Raw genomic sequence first — 6,163 nt, 5'->3', positions numbered from 1 at the left:
CTACGAGTGTTTGCACTGTGCTACGCAAAGTAGCGGAAACTTTACCAACTACGCGAGAGTAGCGTAGTGCTTTGCACAGGGTTAATGTATAGCACATTACACCTCACAGACCTTACAAACTCAGCCACCAGCCTCGTCCTCAACCTACCAGCCTGCATGCATAGCATGTTACATCTCGCAGACCATCCAAAACTCAGCCACCAGCCTCATCCCCAACCCACCAGCCTGCATGCAAAGCATGTTACACCTCACATACCTTACAAAACTCAGCCACCAGTCTCATCCTCAAACCACCAGCCTGCATGCATAGCACGTTACACCTCAAAGACCTTACAAAACTCAGCCAACAGCCTCATCCTAAACCCACCAGCCTGCTTGCATAGCACGTTTCACCTCACAGACCTTACAAAGTCCAGCCACAAGTCTCATCCTCAACCCACCAGCCTGCATGCATAGGATGTTACAGCTCACTGACCTTACGAAACTCAGCCACCAGCCTCATCCTCAACCTACCAGCCTGCATGCATAGCACGTTACACCTCACAGACCTTACAAAACTCAGCCACGAGCCTCATCCTCAACCCACCAGCCTGCATGCATAGCACGTTACACCTCACAGACCTTACGAAACTCAGCCACCAGCTTCCTCCTCAACCTACCAGCCTGCATGCATAGCACGTTACACCTCACAGACCTTACAAAACTCAGCCACCAGTCTCATCCTCAAACCACCAGCCTGCATGCATTGCACGTTACACCTCAAAGACCTTACAAAACTCAGCCAACAGCCTCATCCTAAACCCACCAGCCTGCTTGCATAGCACGTTTCACCTCACAGACCTTACAAAGACAAGCCACCAGTCTCATCCTCAACCCACCAGCCTGCTTGCATAGCACGTTATACCTCACAGACCTTACAAAGACCAGCCACGAGCCTCATCCTCAACCTACCAGCCTGCATGCAAAGCACGTTACACCTCACAGACCTTACGAAACTCAGCCACCAGCCTCATCCTCAACCTACCAGCCTGTATACATAGCACGTTATACCTCACAGACCTTACAAAACTCAGCGGCACGCCTCGTTCTCCACCTAAGAGCATGCATGCATAGCACGGTACACCTCACAGACCTTAGAAAACTCATCGGCACGCCTCGTTCTCCATCTACCAGCCTGCATGCATAGCAGGTTACACCCCACAGACCTTGCAAAACTCAGCCACCAGCCTCGTCCTCAACCTACCAGCCTGCGTGCATAGCATGTTACACCTCACAGACCTTACAAAACTCAGCCACCAGCCTCATCCTCAACCCAACCAACCAGCCTGCGTAGCACGGTACACCTCACAGACCTTTCAAAACTCAGCCACCAGCTTCACCCTCAACCTACCAGCCTGCATGTGTAGCATGTTACACCTCACAGACCTTTAAAACTCAGCCAGCAGTCTCATCCTCAACCCACCAGCCTGCATGTTTATTACGTTACACCTCAAAGAGCTCTACTGACTGCCTATCTGCAAATAAGCATCAGCCTTATGTACCTCAACAACATCATCTACTTGCACAAACCTGCCAGACATGTCTGTTCAGCCAGACTCCTACTTGCCCTCCTCCTCCTCCTTCAGACACAGGACCAGATCCGGAGTTTGCGCCTCATCCCATCTCGCTGATAAAGCCTGGGACGATCTGCCCTTGTACGTCAGCTCTTGAATTCCCCAAGAAGCGGAAACCCTGCCTCTTCCCTTAGCCCGGGAGCCTGGCTCGGCCCATATAACTCCAGCTTTAGTGGCAGAATACCCTCCATGGTTACTTGTGTGCTGTACACATAACATAACTAACATAACATGGGATACCACAACCCAACCTAACACAATACAACACAACACAACATAACATAACAACATGACATTCTTCTGTGCAGGGCACAGCATAACATAGAACAACACAATATAATATAACACAGCACAGCATAACAACATAACACAACTGAACTAACATAACTTTGCACATGCAGGGATATGAATTTGATAATGGCAGTGAGGCGAACAGGAGCAGTCCCTGTGGCAGGGAAGTGGTAACTGCCCCTAATTCTAGTCTTATTGACCATGGCAAACCCCTGCACTCATGTGGAAGCAGGATGGTTACGAGACATTATTTATTCCACCGAGAGGATAATGATGAACACTGTCTGCAGCTCCAAGCCAGCTTCTGGCAAGCCCATGCTCCTGCACCACGGGTGAAGCAGGGAGGTTTCCCACACAGAATTTCCAAGGTTTTACCCCCTCTCTGAAAGAGCAGCTATAGAGCCAGCTTCTAATTTTAATATTTCCCCAGTCTACCACCAAGTATCCTGTATTTGCAGACATTAAGGTCTTCAGCAGTAGTCACAGCGGGCCCGATTCACAGAACTAACTGAAGACAAAATCATAAACTTACTACTTTTGGTATTCATAGAAGGCATTTAGTAGTAGTAAAGTTAGGAATTTGTCTTAAGTTTGACTTAAGACAAACTTAAGACAGACTTAAGACAAACTTAAGCTAGGATTTTGTCTTCAGTTTGTCTGAAGTCTGTATTAAGTCTGTCTTAAGTTTGTCTTAAGTCTGTCTTAAGTTTGTCTTAAGTAAAACTTAAGACAAAATCCTAACTTTACTACTACTAACTGCCTTCTGTGAATACCAAAGTAGTAAGTTTAGGATTTTGTCTTAAGTTAGTTCTGTGAATCGGCCCCAACATCTCTGCCCCGGCACACAAGATAGTGGTTCAGCACTCAATTCCAAAGTTGTTAAATGTGTATAGTGAAACTTGAGTCTGTTGTACACAATTTGTAACTTCAAGCAATGCCATCATCTAGTCTCAATAAACAGATGTAAAGATATTTTCTTCTTTCAGTAAATCTTTATTCATCTCCATTTTTCTTAAAATCATCTCAATCGAACAGTAGCCAATGTATTTCGTCCGCCAAGAACTTCTTCAGGGCTCAGTACACATGTTGTCATCATTTATACTTCTTAGTTTGATGAATATTTAAGTTGGTTGTTGTATATAAAAGTTTAGAGTGCAATTGCTCCAGCTGTTTGCCAGTGTGGCGTCCGGTTCAAGTAAAGGACCAGGGAAATGAGGCAACCTTCTGGCATTGCATCCACGCTGTATTACAGATGCAGTAAAAGAGGCAAATACATAGTAATTGTACACTGTGAGAAATCAGGGCCTGTTTGCAGTGTCCCCCACTTTTAGCCCCCATTTTGCCTACTAGGTGCTGGTTTTGTGACTTTGACAGCTCCATGGGCTCTGCTAACCAGACCCAGGGCCTCTGTTTGGATTGAAAGTATGTTATAATTCCGTATAATTAGAATTGGCAATGAGAGACCCTGCAAGTCCCTAGGATATAATAAGGTAAGGGGGATTCAAACTACCTATAAGTGCATAGTCACTAGTATATAATGGAGCAGGGAGTGTAGAGGCCCAGTAGATTTGCTGCACTGGAGTGTGATTTTCTAATTGCGACAAATAGCACCTCGCAATTAGGAAATCTCTATTCAGATTGCACAGTAGTAGTTGCATCAACAATTTGAGAATCAGTGTTTGTTTGGTGCGCTACTAAGGTAATCACATTCTTCAACTTCAATAATTGTGAGTTCTGTCAGAATTAGTGGCTGTCGTATTTTGCCATAGCCTGATGACCTCACAACTGAACATTGATGCTCAATTGGAAACAGCAGAGTGTGCATGCTGGAGATTGTGGACAGTATCCAAACAACATCGACCTGTGTGTGTGGCATCCACCGATAAAGACATTGAATGTCAAGAAAGGACACAGAGAAGGAGGCTGGGGCCTTGAAATGCAAAATAAAATATTCAAGACAAGAACTGGAAATATTGACAGAGCAGTGCGCTGGGCACCATGACAAACCTTTTGGGAAATCATCCCTCACAGTGCCTTTATCACAAAAGAATTAAATATGGAAAGCAATACAGAAAAAATCAACTCTGTTGGTGTGATGCAGAGATCCATTGAAGGAAATCAGAAAACGATGGCAAGATCTCAGATCATGGACGAACGAGAAGGTTGCAAACTGTCTAATCGAGGCTAGAGCTACTGGAGGAGGTCCGCCACTTCCCAAAGCAACTACGATAGACGAACTTGTAAAAACTACTCTGAGATCAGAATCCGTCAATGGATCAGTAAACCTGATGCACCTGACATTCCAGGAGCCTCTCTAGGGAAGTATAAGATAGCTGTGTTGCATACAAACATATATGTGGTTAGGCAGTATCAAAACACATACATTATACAACCTTTTTAATTCTTGTGTACATATAAATAGGGAATGGAATCCAAATAATAGTGTACATTAAAAAAGCAGTGATTGTTCGTAGTGTTGATAGAGCAAGATTTCGCATTGCGACTTGCTCGAGTCAAAAACCTCGAAAATCTATTATAATCTCGTAACTTCAATTGTTTGTTTTACTAAATTTTTGTATTTTTAAATATGCGTGGGTATCATAGAGACGCTTGCCTATGTGTTCTACTAATACGATTAATCCTTGTCCCTAAAATGGCCGCTGCTTGGCTTTTCGTTTCTGCGCATGCGTAAGGCATAGTCAGCTGACATGACGCAGTCAGAATTCGAGAGGGAAAAGGTGCGCATGTGTAATAACAATAACGTGCTGAAGCTTTGTGCTGCTGCTCCTGTGATGTTATTTGTTGCACTTATTCACTAATGCATAGTATATTTTTATGATGATGAAACTAAAGTACGAACTTATAACATGTAATACATTCATTTATTTCTATGTATTAATTTGTTTTCGCTTACTTTTCATGTATCCTCGACACTGAGGGGTGATGGGGCTGGGGAGTCCATCTTGGAGGGTATTTCTGCGCAGAATCACTCGATGGTGCGGTGACATTGAAACCAAGCCAAAGAAGGTTGATGCCAGAGCCAGCATGGGAACATGCACCTTCACCCAGCAAGAGCATCTAGATTGTATTATATTGTAACACATTGTATTCTTTTGCATTGTATTCCCTGCGACTTCTCGTGGGAACCCCAATCTTGCTAGGCGGCACCTTAGCATGCAAAATAGGCCTTAGAATAGTCTGTTCTGATTGGTGTGTTAACAAATCCTACCTTAGGACCAATCGAAATTTGGGGATTCTGACACTTTGCAACATTGGGTGGTGGTACCCTGTCCCAAAACAGTATATCTAGCCTAGGTTCACCTAGGGAAATCGTCCGACTTGTCTGAATAGCTGACCTGTCACTGACCCAACGCACTCAATAGGTGACTGAAGATACAGAGCGCTGCGGAGCACTCTGTCCGAAATTGACCATAGACTAAGGTTTTACTAAACCTTAAAGTACTGGCGGAGCACTTTGCTGGGAGTTCGCTGACCCAATAGGGGTTCTGATCGATAGCTGCAGAGAGGGTGGACCGCAGGCGTTGCTTCCAAACTGCGGGTGCTGGTCGTGTCCTGGTGGTCCTGTCCTGATCCTAATCTGAGGGTTTCCTGTCCTGTCCTGGGTGTCCATTCTGCACCTGCTGTCCATTTGAGGGGTATCCTTCCTTGAGGGTTTCCTGTCCTTAACTGACCCGTGGCCAGGGTTTGGTTTTTCACACCAGTCTAGGTAAATATCGCTCTAAATCTCTTGAAACTGCACCTTTCTAATTTTCTGTCTTTGCTTCAATAAAGTCATATCTTTGCATATGATAATTTTCCATGCTTTCCGCAACCATTGCCTCTGTTGAAATTATTTGCATTTGAATTTCATAGCGTGTTCCTATGTTACCCTTCCTTTTACAAATCATTTTTCCCTATTTACAGTTTATAACTAGTTTGATGTGTTCTATACCTTTTTCTCACTAAACTGAATGAAGAGATTTTCTGAAGTTATAGCGAGTCCTATTTTTCACGTTAATCGAGCTGTTTAGATTTCTAAGTTTCCCATTCCATAGCATAAATGATTCTTGCCCTAGTTATTTCTTCATCACCCATTTTGACTCTTACATGTTTAGTTTTACTAGCTTAGCAGGTTCCCAGTCGCATTTCTCTTGAAACCAGATGTTTTTGCTTACTGACTATCTGCTCAATGTAAGTTGGATTTTCACACTGATTTGAACTTCATATAAACTTTATAAAACTTCTAGTTGTCCGTGGTC

The sequence above is a fragment of the Lissotriton helveticus genome, chromosome 1_2, assembly GCF_964261635.1.
Source record: "Lissotriton helveticus chromosome 1_2, aLisHel1.1, whole genome shotgun sequence".
Lineage (NCBI taxonomy): Eukaryota > Metazoa > Chordata > Amphibia > Caudata > Salamandridae > Lissotriton > Lissotriton helveticus.
Note: the sequence above shows the minus strand (reverse complement) of the source record.